This window comes from Aptenodytes patagonicus, chromosome 3 (assembly GCF_965638725.1).
Source record: "Aptenodytes patagonicus chromosome 3, bAptPat1.pri.cur, whole genome shotgun sequence".
Classification (NCBI taxonomy): Eukaryota; Metazoa; Chordata; class Aves; order Sphenisciformes; family Spheniscidae; genus Aptenodytes; species Aptenodytes patagonicus.
This window is the reverse complement of record NC_134951.1, coordinates 82,177,956-82,196,029: the sequence shown is the minus strand read 5'-3', so window position 1 is coordinate 82,196,029 and position 18,074 is coordinate 82,177,956. Positions and strand designations below refer to the sequence as shown.

The 18,074-nt window shown below is 41.7% G+C and overlaps 1 protein-coding gene and 1 pseudogene across 1 annotated transcript in view; one reads left to right on the top strand and one right to left on the bottom strand.

Annotated features, from left to right (window-relative positions):
* MPC1 (mitochondrial pyruvate carrier 1) overlaps nucleotides 1-18,074 on the top strand; it is a 546,410-nt gene that overhangs the window by 19,845 nt on the left and 508,491 nt on the right. The window lies entirely within an intron of this gene.
* Nucleotides 1-18,074, bottom strand: part of LOC143158872 (uncharacterized) — a 44,245-nt pseudogene that overhangs the window by 17,284 nt on the left and 8,887 nt on the right.

Here is an 18,074-nt window from a genome sequence, read left to right as displayed (position 1 = left end):
CATTGCTTGCTCTGGACTAGGCATGCCCACCTTATACACCCAGAAGGAAGCATGGAGTTTTTTGTTCTGCTTAAAAGTCTACAGTATAAAGGTCTTCAATATAAAGGTCTGCAATATAAAAAGAACACATTTGAAATTATTTCTTAAAAAAAAAAAACAAAACAAACAAAAAAAACCCACTACCCTGCAAACTCCTATATTTAAAACAAACCAATTGTTACAAGCAAGCAGAGAGAAGTCCTTGCTGTGTGAAGGAAAATCAGGAAATGCAAACTAACCATGCAAACGAACACCATTAAATGTGGATGTTTTCAAAAAAAGGCAAGGATACAAGGTATATTCTAATGGCAAAAATTTCAGTTCATCAAATCATGTAGTGACAAGGGCACGTGATTAGTTAAATGGTCCTTACAAACAGCAGGGGATCGCAGAGACAGTTTTCAACTGAGTTCAGGAAAATGAAAGTAGTGAAATTTGGTGCATTTTGGAGAGGACTTTTCCATATACATGCATCTCCGTTATTTTTCCCTATTCCCTTCTCCTTCCCTCACCCATGCTGATGCCAACACTGAGTCCTCTTCCTTCATAGCACTCATGCTGGATGCTACAAATGCAATGTTGGTGGAGTTAAGCTAGAAATGTGCAGTTTGCTCTGTAGTCAACCAATCGTGATGTGCAACCCTTTCCTACTTTCCCTTCACTTGTGTATCTGCCCACTTGTGTCCTCATCACCATCCTTTCTTTGCTGTGAGCTGCCTGGTCAGAATTTGGCACATCCATTGGCCATCTTCAAGAAGCAGCAGACTTCTGAACTTGGGAATCACACAGATAAGTGTCTCAGTGTTTTGTAATTGTTTTGTGGAAAACTAACTTTTTGAACCTGCACTCATTATGTTCTCAGGTGGGAACAAAAGATTAAAACAATTCTATCAAACTTCATCTCTAGGGCTAGACCTAGTCAAGAAACACAATTATTCCCTGGCAAAAATTCTAACCATTTTTTTTAAATCCCAGGTAGAAATAAAGCTGATGTTTCAAAATATTGTGCAGAGAGAATATTCAAAATATATTTATTCAAAATACTAAAATAACCTCGCTGAAACAGTTAATCATTTCCTGTTGTAAATGTTACCTCTAGAGAAATATGGAATGTGAGCAGAGAAAACATTCACTATGTGTATGGTACAAAAACACGTATTTCAAAAATGTACAAATGAAAAATAAAGAAAGTATAGAAAGTTTGAACAAAGTACTGTCTTGCCAGTTTCATTTGTTCTGAAACTTTTCTGGTCAAGAAAATAATTGAAATTGTCAGTTTGCTGTCAAATATATCAGTTTGGTTTAGACATCCTTTTGCAGCAGAACATTGTTCCAGACATTTCTGAGCATTACCATTGCCTACTTTTTTATCCTACAAAAATATAGCTTTTAGCTGCCCCTGTCTCCTTTATCACCATCTCACATGGCTCACCATTTTTTCTTCTCTTTATCAGTGACTCTTCTAGAAAATTACTTAAAGTCATATTAAGTTTAGCTATTTTTAATAGGGATAATAGCCACAGATATTCAGAGATTACTTTATCACTAAGGAGGCTGAAACAGAGGATTCAAACAGATAGAATCCCCTAAAGGAACTTAAAAGAAACTACAATAAATGACTCAGGGATGTTATTAGGCAGGTTAGGTTGTTAGATACACAGCTAGATATCATCAAAATACCTCAAAGCCAAAGGTCAGGATAGTTTAAAGAAAAAAATCAACAAACTCCCAGCTCAGGGATGAGAATAGAGAATGATGGCAAATAACTCTGTGCCACTGGCATAGTGGCTCTTTATATCAAAAAGATGTAAAGCCCACTATGGCAGGAATTGGAAATTTTTCAAGAGCCAGCTCAGGTTTGGGATAACCAGTACAAGGAAGTACAAGGAACATGGGAACCTCCCAACCTCCCTTATGAAATAGAAGGCACAACCTAATTTTTTTCTTATATAAAGGAAGTGAGATGTACATTTAAAACACAAACCGAAGCAATGTCCTATTAACATGAAAAATCTTCACTGTACACACAGCTGTCCTCAAGAAGTAGCATGAATAACTGGCCGTCTGTGACAAATGGAAGGATTCAGGTACAACCATAATATGCCTGCATGGAAGGATATTAATTGATAAGAACTGCATATTTATTCTACAGAAGACAGCTTACTTGTATTTCTTCTGACTTCACATTTTCTCCAGTGACTCTAGCTGTTCCTTTGAACTTGCTATGGGCAATTTTTTCTTTCTGAAGTGGGTGAATTTGGTCTTTATTGTATTCCAAAGGGTGAGTCAGCTCCTGGCTCCTGACAGTCTTGAGCTGGTCCATTCGTGTTCTGTTCAGAAGGTAAACAAAGAGTATGAAGTTGGCATAAAGACTATAACAAAGGACTGTCTTTAGATGCACCTCCTTCGGATGTGATTTTCGGGGGACTTGGGCATGTCCCATATATGCTGATACTGCTGGGAGTGGCAACAAGTTATGAGCACTTGTCAAAATTGAGGTTCTTCATCACTGGGAACAATCATACATGCATTCAGCTGCAAAATTTATTCCATAGAGCAGATGGAACAATTCTCATTGAAATTTTCTGACAACGTAATGACCATGAACTTAGAGGCTTTTAAACACTTCTGTTCAGAGAGAGAGCTGAATTAGGGCAGACACGCAGAAGGCACGGCGTGTTCCCTGGCGTTGTACCTGTGAAGAACTTCATCATGCAAGGCTGGGGACTGAGCTGTATTTCCAGCAGCCCAGTCATTCCTACAAATGAGAACAGCCATGGACCTAAATGAAAGGGGATGAAGTACTGTACTTTCCATAGCTAAATATACTCCAAGAGTTAAATGTGGGAGCTGAGCACCCAGAAGAGATTTTGCCTTTGAACTCAATGTCTCAAGGCATGAGTGGTCTGGAAGTGCACTTAAAAACTTAGCAAGAGGGGAAGAGTATAAATCTTTACATATCCTCAAACGGAGTATATTTGTATGACTATGATCCAGCTGCTTAGTTCATTTTTAATATGATATTAAATTATTTGTTAGCTTCCTGCTTCAGCTCACTTCATGACCTACAGCCACCATCTGGCCATCACTATTACTCGAAAAGCAACAAGAGCTACAGGAGGCAGCCATGACCTCATGTTTTCCTCTCAGTAATGGAGTTTAGCATTTCAGCAGCAAAATATGAAAATTCTCAAAGATACTAAGAGATAAACGAACCCCCCATATCCTGCTGCTCTTTACAATTCATTACCTAATTTTTATTTTTTGGTTGTTTTCTATCCTAAATAAGCCTACCTAATATTCTGGTTACAGGCATGCTAAAAAAAGTCTCATCAATAGTCAATAGAAGTATTAATTATCCTCACATTAATACAGTTAAATTAGCAAATATAGCCCCTGTGTGATTATGTCCAGCCCACCACTGCTCCATATCCAGACCAGTTGCCCTGAAATACCACATACTAGAACAAAAGCAAGATGCAAGATCTATATATAACATCTTCCACTGAAGACTGAACAGTACTGTCTTATGTTTCTTGCACCCTGCAAAATAAAATCCAGGTGGCTATTCCTTCCAGCAGCTCAGGTGATATCAACCTCTTCAGAATTGCACAAAAGTTACATCTGTACAAATAAACTAATCAGAGCTGGAGCATGAACCCAAGCGTGCAATTGCGCAGAGTGCCATATTGCTAGCATGACCTCTGGTCTTGGCATCAACCATCCAGCACTGTACTAGGCGATGCTGGGCAAGGTTTGGAGGTTAGCGCAGGCCAGAGATCATGTCCAGCAGACAACTCAGATGCAGCCACCCTGGTCTGCAGGGTAAGACAGGTTAGTCATATGGAGGTGTTATGCTGTGCCTCTTTGCCTCAAGGCTAGAAAACAGACCTTGGCCTGAGGAAATGTAATAAGCAAGGACACCAGGAGCACACACAATACTTCTTTGGAGCCTCAGACAACCAGTTCATACCCTAGCTATAAGTTGCAAATAGGAGCTAGGTGCACATCACAGATATAAAATATAGAAAAAAAAGGCTAAGTACTTTGTGCTAACTCGAATTCTTGCATAAGCCCCAGGCATACCTCTGCATGAGGCACATCACAGCAGGCTGGCTGTGAGGCAAAAACATACATTTCCAAGAAAAAGCCTTTTAGCGAAATGCAGATTGAAAAAACCCAAACCTGCTGGCTACTGCTGTCGGTCCAGAAAGAGAGCAGATTCAACACTACAAGGAAATTATGTATTAAAAATGGAAACAAGTTGTCCTTGTTGAAGGAACAAGGAAATGACCATCATTCAATCCTTCGACTGATGTCAAGGGTAACTAACTCAGTGCTGCAAGGGTGGAGCCACAGGCTGCTGCCTTGAGCACACTCCAGGCTCTGTTAGGCACCAGATACACACAACACACTACATCCCAACTGTTTTCACCCTCTTGCCTGTATTATTTGTGCCTGCAAAGGTCTAAAACCAAAGTGCTTGGAAATGAAAGAATGGATAGACGGGGCATGTCCAGGCATGTCATGCTGCTCTCAAAAGGATTTTCATTGCTTCCAGCGAGCACAGGTTGTCAACATGGCACAAGTGAAATGCTATCAATGTAGTGGTTGTCTTGTGTTCCTAGTAGGCTTACTGGTTTAAAAATACGAAGCAGATTCTTGGATTGCATACATCAGCACAGGGCCAATGCAGTCAAGGAGGAGAAGCTGCCTTTCGCAATTAGTTTTAGCTCATAAATTACAAAAAGTGAGTGGAAAGATGCACACATTGTACTAGGCAGGTATTTTTGGATAAACATCTGTGTGAAAATGTTAGGGGCTACTATGGCTAATGACATGAATAAATCCGCAGAAACCTCTTTTAAAAACCTGCACTATTACGAAAAAATCAAATCCATGTCATCTGTGAGGCAGCACCGTCAGCAGGCAGAGAATGCAGTGCTAGCAGAGTGCACTGCAGTAATTCTGCACTAATACATCCCTCCACAGCCAAAATTTACACCAGTAAAAGTAAAAGCAGCACCTAATTTCATTAGTAATTTCATGAACTGCCAAATCCCACAAATATTCACATCTGCAACACCTATCACGGTCAGCTGGCGATCATCTTCCAATATGTTTGCAAGATCACAAACAAGAAGGATCTTTAATGAAATCATTTATTTTTAAGACATTGAAAGTATTTTGCTAAAAGACAGCTATAGGAGGAAATAATACAAACTAATAAATGTAATTCAGAAATATCCTTTAACACTAATCCCATGGTCTTTGAAATCAAAAGGAATGAACAAGCAGATGTAAAAAATAATTTCTTAGTTTGCATTATATATTAAATATTCAAAACAATAAATTGTGCTTATTTGGCACTAGCTAAGAACTAGGCTTGAGATGTAGAAAGGAAAAGAATCTCTCCTGTGTTTACAGTAGATGGTACCTAGTAATTTCTAACAGATTTCATCACATTAAAATATATATGCTTGATTTGATTGTAAGCATGCTAAATTTTCATTAGAGGCATTTGCATAACCTATAATGAGTTACAGTTGTGATGGTGCTTCCATTCCAAACCCCATACTTTCAAAACTTATTTGTTGCAGAGATTTTGTGGTAAGGAATTATTTCACTTCTATGAAGATGTAAAACAAAACAAAACCAAAACAATTTTCAGCATTTAATAATTACAAATTACAAAACCAACTGTCTTGAATTTTCAAGTTCTTCATCTATATGGTACCAAACGCATCCTCAGTCTAGTCTGAAGATAGGTATTTCTGAAATAACAATGCTGTTGGCAATGACATATGCTATACACTTTTTGTTAACTTTGGAAATATGGGCTACCCTGATGTGAATGTGATATGAGAAGTTTATCCTTTACTCCATCAGAGGCCTGATCCCATAAAATAAATTATCCTGAGTTCTTACTGATTTCAGTAAGATGTTCAGCAACTTATAAAAAGCATTTGGCATTGGTCAGCTTTAAGACCCAAACTGCACCAGTGTTTTCAGAGTTGGCCCCCTTCAGTTAGGCACTTTACTTTTTATCTAGACAGCTAAATAAGTGTTTCAGTTCTGAAACAACTTAGATGCAGTTGAAAAGAGGCTAGCTAATAAGTATGAATTTAGCAGTCTGATTTTAGGGATCCTAAAGGAAATATTGACCTTACTGCACACGCAAATCAATTTCTGGTGTATACAGATTTACCTGCGAAACTGCATTGCTTTCTCTTGTTCTTCTTTCACTCTAGTCAGTAAAGGGGTTCCTCCGTGATATACACCAGTCTCTAATCCTCTGGTAAGGATGTTCTGAGTTTCTTCTATAAAGACATCTATATTAGTACACAGAACTTTGTGAATATTTATGAACCCTCTACATATTTAAAACCACAGACTGCATAAGTGCAGTAAGCTTTATTGCTTAATCTATCAAACAGAATTAATGTATTTGCCTAATTATGCAAGTATTCCTTTCCCAGCATAGTTCTTAGCAGTGTAATCCAAGCCCTACAAATCACGGTAAGTAAAACATATTTAGGGATATATCAGAGTCAGTAGCTGAATTCCTTTTCAGGAATGTGAATGCCACGTGATAGTTCAACCTTATTTTGAATGTAACTTTCAAAGAGGCCTCAGGAACCCTTTTTTAACAGCAGCCTGACATGGAGTAGAGTGTGCTTAGCGAGTTGTGACGAGCAATTGAGAGCCATCAGAAGTTAATATTTCTGCCCCGGCGATTACTGCAGGTAGGACAACTGATTTTGACTGATCTTACACAAAGAGACAGCGAATGGGTTTGGGATGAGGAGTTAATGTGGGGGAAGTCCTTCAGTGGAAACTAAGAGAGGAGAAAAGTTGAGAACCAGTTTAATAAAAAGGATTAAATCCTGCTCAAGCAGGATACCATTTCATTGCCAGAAGTAAGATCACTGGGCCAAAAGGCTAGAAAGATTGGTTGACCAAAGAACTGGGACCTCATCCAGGACAACCTGAGTGAAGATGTTCTTAGGAAATCATCATTTTCCACTGATCTGAGGCTCTCTGTGTCTTAGGAGCAAAACATGCAAATTTGAGAAATTATTTTGCCCACCTTTTTTAAAGTCACGTTATCTCTGAGGAGGGTAAATAGAAAATGTGAACATCTCATTGCCAAGGTGTCAGTGAGAGGAACATACCTAAGCTACGGGGAACTCTAGCACTGACTCCAGACACTCACTGAACCTCTCACCTGTTTCATGGGGTCAAAAGTCTGCACTTGAAAGTGCATCTCAAGCCACAGACTTAGGAAAAATAGCTAGTGACAATGGAGAGCCGAGCATAACAAGGGGCTTGCAGATATATCTCTCCCCTCTTCTCTTTTTTTTTTGCAGTTTAGGACTGAGAAATACTGACAGAGGTGGGCATATACCTAGGGAACACACACAGAATGAGTCACAAATCCAAGAGAAATTTTTTTCCCCTGTGGAAAATAAATGTAAATAAAAACTTGAGTAGCTCTTACCTAACGTGTCTGTAAACAGTTTTTTCTGTGGTTCCTCCACTGCAGGGGTTTCTTTAATCTTGAAAGCGGGAATCTCACCAGCCACTGTTGAGGATGGCAGATCTAAGCTTTTAACATCCCTGGCCCTATTCTCATTCTTTGATTCAGGCTCACGCTCTCTCCTTTTCGATCTTGCAAGATGAAATAGGGACTGCTGAAGAGAAGAGCAAGCCTTGCTCCCTTTCAGCCTGACAGCCCCAGTAGTGGAATCACTGCTGCTTGTGCTACAGGAGAGATCCTGTTGTCTTGAGATCGCTTGAATACCTTGTTTCCTTGGGGGTGATGTGCTGTACTTCTTAACAGACATTTTTTCAGTTCCTCTGGGCTCATCACTAGCATAATCACCATCAGAGAGATCCAAATGTCCATCAGTATGATCTACTCCCTGAGGCCCATGCTGGGAGGGATACTGAGCATGGTGAGATTTGGGGTCATCATCACTGTTGGAGGATAAGCAGCTTGACTCACAGGACAAAGATGCAACATGCCACGTCGACGCAGTTGTCCCCTTCCTTTGCCACTCCTGCTGCAAGGCTGAGGATGAGCTTCCCTTCTCCACAGCCTCAGGTGAGCTACATGTAATTTTTACTATCTTATCATTGATCATCTTAAACTCAGTATGGATTTGTCTTTTGCTTTCTGAGCTCTGGCTCCCCGAAACAAGTTCCTGTGGGCATACCTGAACCCACCTCTGACCCTGTGTGAATGCAGGGCCTGCACTCCACTCTGCCTCCTTGATGTCATCTGTTTCTAAATCCTGAAGTGGAGAATGCTTTTGCAGAACTTCCAAGGTGGATTTTGCTCTCTCTGTGAGATGACCCTTCAGAGGCTGATCCACCCTACCTAGGTCCTTTTGCAGGGTACCCTCCACAGGTCTTCCATCAGTTCTGCCTGCTTGCCCTAGAGAATCTGTATGATGAGTTTCCCTTTCCTCACCTACTTGTAGGTTCATTTCTGTTACTGTTTCAGGACATGGTTGCAGGGTTTCAGGCCACCTTCTCTGTGGTGAGTCAACAGGATTTTCCTTTGCATCTTCATCTCTCCCAATCACTTCTTTTTCTTCTGCACTTTGCTCACCTACTTTTGCTTCACAGTCACTCTGAGCCTTTATCTCCCACTCAGCTAAAGCACAGTCTGCTTTTTTTTCATGTGTACCGATCTGCATGGAGCTACTGACCTGCAGATTTAACTGAGAGCATTCCCCTGGCTGCAGTGTGCTTGCATCCCCTTGGCCAGTCTGGGAGAAATGACCCCAGCAGTCCAAACCAGCTCTTCTGGGATGCTTGCTGTCTTCTTTTAAAGGCTTCTGTTTATTTTTTTTGAGCCTTGCCATACCTTCTTTTCGTTTCAGAAAAGCCTTCCGAGGTGTTACTTTTGCCTTGCTCTGAAAAAACACCAAAAATCCTGACAATCACAGTCTGAGAATCAGTCTCCAGAAAGGAAGATATTTATGATAATTGAAAAAGCCGAGACACCAGAAGTCTTAAAGACACTGGCTATGGATAACTGAGTACATAAGTAACAGCCCCGAGACTACAGGGAAGGTACGAGAACTTTTAAAAGCAGTCACTATGTGACGCCTCCATTAATTCATTAGTGGAGTCAGATGGTTAAGATGGTGCTAAGTGTTTATATGATAGAAGATGAGAAAAGTTCTGTCTGTCTTTGTTTTTAAAGGAAGTTTGAGTGTTTTTTACAATGTGACACAGAAATATATAAATGCATCAGTTTGAGATGTTATTTTGCCAGGGAGACATAGAGAAAATTCCCGAGTGATGAAATGTGCATCTTCCAAGTCAACAAGCCTAACAAAATGCTGAGTCTGACACCTCTAGGTGTCAGACATAAACTCATCTCAAACTGCACATAAGGCAAAAAGCAGAACGGTATTACTGTACTTGGCCCTTTTACAAAAACTGTGTTTGGAAATGCCCCCCTTCTTGCATTAGTGGCACATGAGAGACTGCATGGACCATTTATTATGAAATAAACTAACGGAATCAACTTTGAGGCCTAATTCAGCTAAGTGTGTTGAAACTCAGGCACAAACTATGACCCAGAAAGTGTGTAGAAAGAGAAGAATCCAGTGGGAAACAGTGGGGAATATGACTGTGACTGAGTAATACGGGTTTTTTTACTTTTGGGAAAAATCTTCCAATATCACATGAAAGAACAGTGGAAAAATGTGCTGCCATGCAATGAGCCAAAACACAGCCCACACTATACCCAAGTCCATGAGAACTTGTCAAAACCAAAGTGAATGCACCAATGGCACAGTACCTGCTGGTCCTTCTGCTGTTTTTCTATGAGATTATTGTCTACTTCAAGTTGTTCTTCAACAAATTCTTCAGAAGTCTTCTGTCTAATACCAATTGCTGGTGTGATTGGCCTAGGCAAGGAACAAGAAGGTACTTATTTGTAAGGTTCTCCAATTAGTTTTCTTTTGATAGTTCTCATGGAGCTGATGTTGAATTTCTCTGCAATTTTTTTTTAAATGTGAAGCATGTTAGTAAAAAGCCAACTATTATGTGACATCTAAGTCTTACTTTAAAACATCCTGTCTAGACTAAACATTAATTATGCTTTTAGCAAGTAACTTTTTTTTGCTGGTATCAGTCTCTCCTTAAAAATAGAAAATAGTCAAAAGGAAAAATATTTCAGGCATTTTCTTGAGACTACAGCTGGTTGCAGTCACAAAGAACTCGCTATCTCTCTGACAGAGTGGTTTGAATTAGCTGTTGAAGAGTGATAGAGGAGAAAAACAGTGTCTATAATGTTGTGGAGGGACAAATTGAACTCTGACTCAAAATGAAACATAATACAGCATACATGAACATATCTCCTTTCATTGGAAATGTGCTTAGAGCCTTAATTTAGTCACTTACTAATAATTTCTACTGAATATTAAAAAATCCTGGGTTTAATAGAGGTACTGGTTATGCAGCACTTTATTGTTCTTTCTATACCCGACCTCCACCTAACACCACTGTACCACAGATAATCTTTTCGTTTGTCAGTCTGGCTCTGTCTGTTAGCATGCAGCATGGCCTAATAGGATTAGATTTGTAGAGCAAAACTGTTGTTGCTGAGGTCTCAAATTTAGACGATACGCATTTCAGGGAAGTTCACTTCAAACCAACTATAGCCTGGTCCCATAGCAAAAATGTCATGAAGAACTGGAGTGCATTCTGTGCTTTGGTTTCATCCAGCTCATGCTAAGACCACAATGTGAACCAAAGCACAACAAGTGGGGGTGACTGGGAGACAGACTTCAGAAGCTCACTGCTGAGCCAAAAAGGCATATGTGGACAGGCCGACTTGCCCAGAGGTGCTTATGGTCCTGCCGCCTCTTCCCAGCCTTCTGCTCTGGAGGTCCCTGTCTTCCTTCTCTGACCAACTCCCACACGGTTAACACACTAAAACGCACTCATGACAATTACTGTCAGTCTGTACTTGCCTAGAAGTTTGCTGCTTCTCTTTTATACTTGATAGAAGGCTCAGTGTGCCAAACGGCTTCTGCTTCTATCTGCGTCAGATGAGGAAAGGTAACAACTCTATGAGCATTTCTTCCATCACTAATGCCAACCTACCCATTCTTGCCTAGCCATGAGCACCCCCTCAGTGTGCTGGTACAACTCCTTTTGCAATGCAGTGATGAACCAGATCAGAGAACTGATCCAAGTTAAAAGTTACATTTCTTCTCTCTCCAGATAATTTTAACAAGGATTACTTCGCTGACCTGTTCACTATATAGGCACATAAAAGTTCTTCTTGGCATAGCTGAAGAGGCAGAGCAGGGAGAAGAATGAATGAGCTACTCAGACTGATGCTACCATCACAAACTGATGGCCACTGCAGAAGAAATGATGGCATAACAAAAGATGTTATCTCTCCCTGCCAACTTTTGCCTTACTTCTATCCTTTGAAGGTCATAGTTGCAAAACCAGTTCATTTAAATTGGCTAAACCAGCATCCTACTATATAGAAGTGGATCAACTGCCAGTCCCTAGACCTGTCCAATCTCTGCCCATGCATACCTGCCACTTTAAAGCAAAGGAAAGAGCCTTTGTGTTGCAAATATAACACATACAGTATGTGTACAAGCAAGGAAAACATGCTTTTGTAGCTTGACTGACTGATTAAGATCATTTCCCACCTGTCTTCTATGTTTCCAGTCTTCATCTTCCCCTCTATGCCAAAGGGAGATGGAGGAATCTCCTCCTTTACTTGTTCTCTTTGTTCTTCTTTGACAGCAGAAAAAGTTTCAGGGAAACTCCTTTCTTTTAATTGACTGTTATCTAAGCAGCAGGAAAAAGGTCAATGAAAACAAAGCCTTTATAGAATGAATAAATGAAAAATAAACATCATAAAATAAGTTAGAAATGTTTATATTTTCAACAACATATGCCAGATTTTGATTTTTGAAAACACTTTATAGAATACAATTGAATTAAGTAGGTGGAAGGATGCAGCCCATGAAAAAAAGAGGCTCCTGATCCTCAAGTCTAGTTGCTGGAAGTAAGGAAAGGGCAAATGGTATGATTTGTACTCCTTGCCTCTAGAGATTTGTAATGCTTGGTTAACATGTTCACTGCAGAACATTGCAGTGGAGACACTTTGCTAGACGGTACTGAACTACTCATGTACCTGTAATTATGTGACCTACAAGCCAGTTCATTAAACAGTTTAACAAGCAGTATTTGTACACATGAGACTTTCTAACTGGGCATTTTCTATTCTATTTCACGAAAGTGCAAATTTGTACATCTTCCTATTGAAGCTTACTGGCTATGTTCACTACGACAAGCAGGCTCCCACTTCAGTTACTCTTTTTTCTAAGTGTCAGCTAATGGAGACTTGCTCTTTTAGCTCAAGTTAGGCCTGCCAACTGGAGCAAAAAGCCTTTACTAGCTCATTCATACTACACACTGTTGCTGTAGCCAGGAACTATATAGCTCACTTCTTCACATTAATGCACCCAGTGCTACTGAAGTCCTTTGCAACATACTTAAAAGACTTTCTGGTCCAACAACAGGAATACAAAAGCTTTACATCCTTCCCTCAGCCTTTCCCAGCTACACACCAAAAATCTCCAGTCCAACAGCAGACAAGCAGTGCTGTTTCTGCAACCTTCTCACCTGCCTTGCACCAGAATACGGCTGAGGAGGCCAAGGTGACACAGCAGGTTGATGGCAGCAAGGGACACAGAACCCATGTGTCCCTCCTCACAGTCTCATGTGTGGGGCTATGCTGTCTCCAGAATGCTCTAATAGGAGACGTGTCCCAGCACTGTAATTTTCAACTGGTGCTTCCCCGTGCAAGGCAAGAACAATGTGTCCAAGCAGCTGTGTAATTCACCTTTGTTTTCTTTTCTGTTCTCCTCTTGAGCATCTTGTCTGGAAAGGTTTTTTGTGGCACTCTCAGTACACTGAAGCAATGGCTCGGTGCTTATCCCTTTAAATAAGATTGTGAAGTGTTATACAAGCTGCGGGTACACTCATGTTTATGTTTCCAGCAATAAAAACCCACACTCGTCACAACAGTCAGGAAGGTCTCGGTTCAGCCCAGTCCTCAAGCACACATTCAACTGAAGCATATTTCAAAGGCAACTGCACTGACCAGCTTCCAGTCAGGAGTCAACCTGATGTACTAAGGCCTCTGCACCTTCAAGCCTTAGTTTTACACACGCGAAGCAGGTCTAAATCAGTGCTGCTGTCAAAAAAAGCAGTCATAGCTCCCCCTGTCCTAATGTGTTCTTGCTCTCAGGTTCCTGCTGTCCTCATCCACCCCCCCACCATTTTTGCGGGCAGAAGTATTTCTGAAGCTCTCTGATAAACTTCACTGGGCAACTGACCCAGGTTCAGGTTAACCCAGCAAGAAAATAATAGTGCCAGGCACAAGAAGGAGACAAGACTCTTTCAGTGACAGTACTGGTCCTGAGCTAGCTTGAAGAATAAGCAATTAAAGTTTCAATTGTACTACAGGACTGTCTCACGGCATCACAGTCAGGTTTGCTATAAAAGTTCAAAGGAATCCAGGATGCAGGTCTGATTTACATTCTCTTCCCCGTTAAGCGGTTTCATTCCCACTTCTTTTTGTTCTTCTTTCCCCCATTTTGAAATCAACTTTTGATTTCTTGCAAATCGCTCTTTCTTCTTTCTCACTCTTTGGTATCTTCCCACAGAAGACAAGGCTGGCAAAGTGTAGCAAAGAGAAGACGCCAAGTAGCAGCTTACATTGTTTTTCCTCCAAACGATGCAACTCCATATCAATGTGAGAAACATCAAGATTGCTGACGAAGAACAGGCCTTCTTAGCTAAAGAAACACATTCTCTCACCTTTAGAAGCTATATCCACTTCCTACATTTTATGCTTCTCCCCCTAAATATAACATACTTCCTACTTCATATAACATGGCTTTTCCAATTTGATGACTTTCTGCTCCATTTATATCTACAAGGCCCAATTTCTCTGTCAGTATGACAGGCAGGATGACTGTGATTCAAAAAGTAAAAAAATCAAGTTTAAAATACTTTAAAAGCTTTTATAACAAGCCACCATAAAAACAAAGCACCTTTCCCTGACCTGCAATAAAATCAGTAACTATCACTAGCAAGGGCAAAAATTCACAGGATTTGCACAACAGCCTTAGCTTCGGATTTCCAGCGCTTTTTACCCACCTGAATCTGAAAGCTGCACTTGCTCTCCTGAGATTTCTGAACGGCTCTCGTTTGGCACGAACAGCGGGGATCTGCTTTGCCAAGCAGAGCGCATTGCCAAGGGAGAGGTCTGTAAGCACTCTGGGCTCTCAACCTGGGAAGAATTTTCTGATGGGAACTGGACAGGAATGAAAGTAGCTGGAAAGCACGGAAGGGGTGGCATCATGGCTACTAGGTGGGAAGGTATCCCAGGAGAAAAGCCTAAAAATAATTACCAGAGAAGAAAAATTAGAGAAGCTTAAGACAAATATTTTGCACCACACTACAAATCTCTTGCTAAACTGGTATTGCACAAAACTGATGTTGCTTTCATGTTCCCTGGTAGTTTGCATGTTCAGAGTGAAATTATCAAATTCTGCTTCTGTTATTTTATTTAAATTGTGCTTGCTGCAACCATCAGTCATAACCAAAATTATCGCATGCTACAGGGATGCTGAATTAAAGAGAATTTACAAAGTACTCCTGTGTACATAAAACACACATTTCCCCTAGGACTTCTGTTGTGGTTTAACCCGGCAGGCAGCTAAACACCACACAGCCGTTTGCTCACTGCCCCCTGCCCAGTGGGATGGGGGAGAGAATTGGAAAAAAAAGTAAAATTCGTGGGCTGAGATAAAGACAGTTAATAGGACAGAGAAGGAAGGGAAAATAATAATAATGATAAAAGAATATACAAAGCAAGTGATGCACAATGCAATTGCTCACCACCCGCCGACCGATGCCCAGCAAGTACCCGAGCTGTGGTCGCTGCCCCACGACCAACTCCCCCCAGTTTATACACTAAACATGACGTCACGTGGTATGGAATATCCCTGTGGCCAGTTTGGGTCAGCTGTCCTGGCTGTGCCCCCTCCCAGCTTCTCGCTGGCAGGGCATGAGAAGCTGACAAGTCCTTGACTAGTGTAAGCACTACTTCGCAACAACTGAAACATCGGTGTGTTATCAACATCATTCTCATCCTAAATCCAAACCACAGCACTGTACCAGCTACTAGGAAGAAAATTAACTCTATCCCTGCTGAAACCAGGACAATTCCTTAAGTCCCTTAGCAGGTAAAAGTTAAGTATTGCAAAGTATCACTGAGGCACTCCTCAATGCAAAAGAGAAGAAGGTTTTCCTTTTAGCTCTGGATGGCTGATTACACATTTTATTAGAAGAATTCCAAGTGGAAAAGACGTAAGCAGTTCTGCATAGGGACCGGAGGCCAGGCTCACTACTTCCAGGAAAGAAACCCCTTTATAAGGTTACAAAATACCGGCTCGCTTCTTATTTTCTTTCTCCACACCATGATTCCTTTCTGTCCTGTGACCTGACTTCAACAAGAAGAACAGAGAGTGCCTGCAACTGAAATTGCCTCGCCCCCCAGTTAAGGCATTTTTTGGAAGAAGGCTAATCTGTGGATTCAAATCCTGTCTGGCACAGACTCAAAAAAAAAGCCCAACTCGCTACTTCTGGACAGATGCTCTAACCACGCAGCTAGCAGGTGAGCAGAGCCACTTCTGTCTGTGTTACCATGAGACATTAAAATGCAAACCTGTAGTTCAATGAGGTTTTTGATTTGGTCACTGTATTATTTTTTTAAATGCATGGCAATATTAAAGTAACTACTTTTATCATAATAAGATAAATCGTAGCCCTAGTAGTTCTTCATATTTTACCTCTTTAAAGCTTAATGGGACCAGATTATGCAATGTCTTTTGCTACCCTCAACCTACACTGCCTCCACTAACAAATGAGAACTTTCAGTGCAGATTTTGGTCGACTTTTCATTCAAGTAACCATTTTGTCTGTGGCTTTATATGCTAGCTAAATGTATCTAGATATGTAAATACACCCAAACAGCATCCTATCAATATATTTCTTACTGTATGAGCTTGGTCTTGAGTTCATGGTACAAACTGTACTTGCTTTCTTCAGAAATGTGTCAAGTGATTTACAGCACTGGGGCAGGGGAAAGAGAAATCTGCATGATGAAGCGTAACAGGACCCAAACCCAAGGCACTTTCCTCCTCACACTGTTCAGTCCTTCCTGAGAACCTGAAGAAAGTGGTGCAGCCTAACTGTTCTGCTCACAGTGAACCAGTGGAAGTAACAACAAGCATCTTGCTAATTGGCGGCATTTGGGCAGGGATTAATGAGCAACACGATTGCGCTGTGGATGTTCTGCTTTGATTAGGAAACTTGGAAGCTGCAGACTGTGTACTTGTTCAACCTGGTCATCACAGACAGCTTGCTGAGCATTTGCCTGCCATTTCAACCAGACTTCTCTCTGAGGGAAAAAGCACAGGATCATGAAGATTTCATTTACTCAGCCATAGTCTTCATTCTGTCTCTTTCTCAAGCTGTCTCCCTAGTATTCAGCAGTGGCTCTTGACACCTATTTTGCAGTGGCATAGCTCCATCAGGAAAATCGGTACAATGACAGCCAGGCCTGCTGGTATCACTGCTGGTGTGGCTTGGCTTCTGGCTGCGGGGTCGATGATTGAGATCCTGCTTACTGCCCCCAACCAAAAAAACTGATTGTCACACAGCAACAAGTTTGAAAATGAGACCTTCAAACAGATGTGACACTGTGTTCTTTCTCAAGTTTCTTGTTCCCTTCAGTCTCATATTGCTTTGCACTGCTGGCATCATCGGGAAGCTCAGAAAGGTCCCCACAACACAAGCAGACTACCTAAGCTGCAGAATGCCAGGCTTTTGGTGGTCACTGTGAGGGGGGTGTTTGGCCCTTGCTTCCTACCTGGTGCATATACCCCAGTGTACACCTACTGCTTGCGTACATGCTCCGCAGCTCTGACAGCCATACAGCTTTTCAAGTTAGAATCATAGAATCATAGAATAGTTTGGGTTGGAAGGGACCTTTAAAGGTCATCTAGTCCAACCCCCCTGCCGTGGGCAGGGACGTCTTCAACTAGATCAGGTTGCTCAGAGCCCCGGCCAACCTGACCTTGAATGTTTCCAGGGATGGGGCATCCACCACCTCTCTGGGCAACCTCTTCCAGTGCTTCACCACCCTCAGTGTAAAAAATTTCTTCCTTATATCGAGTCTAAATCTACCCCCCTCTAGTTTAAAGCCATTCCCCCTTGTCCTGTCGCAACAGGCCCTGCTAAAAAGTGTGCTGCCATCTTTTTTATAAGCCCCCTTCAAGTAAGTACTGAGAGGCTGCAATAAGGTCTCCCCGGAGCCTTCTCTTCTCTAGGCTGAACAACCCCAACTCTCTCAGCCTTTCTTCAGAGGAGAGGTGTTCCACCCCCCTGATCATTTTCGTGGCCCTCCTCTGGACCCGCTCCAACAGGTCCGTGTCTTTCTTATGCTGAGGGCTCCAGAGCTGGACGCAGTACTCCAGGTGGGGTCTCACCAGAGCAGAGTAGAGGGGCAGGATCACCTCCCTCGACCTGCTGGCCACGCTTCTTTGGATGCAGCCCAGGATACGATTGGCCTTCTGGGTTGCGAGCACACATTGCTGGCTCATGTCCAGCTTTTTCATCCACCAGTACCCCCAAGTCCTTCTCGGCAGGGCTGCTCTGAATCCCTTCATCCCCCAGCCTGTATTGATACTGGGGGTTGCCCTGACCCAGGTGCAGGACCTTGCACTTGGCCTTGTTAAACCTCCTGAGGTTCACAGGGGCCCACTTCTCGAGCTTGTCCAGGTCCCTCTGGATGGCATCCCATCCCTCTGGCATGTTGACCGCACCACTCAGCTTGGTGTCATCTGCAAACTTGCTGAGGGTGCACTCGATCCCACTGTCTATGTCATTGATGAAGATATTAAACA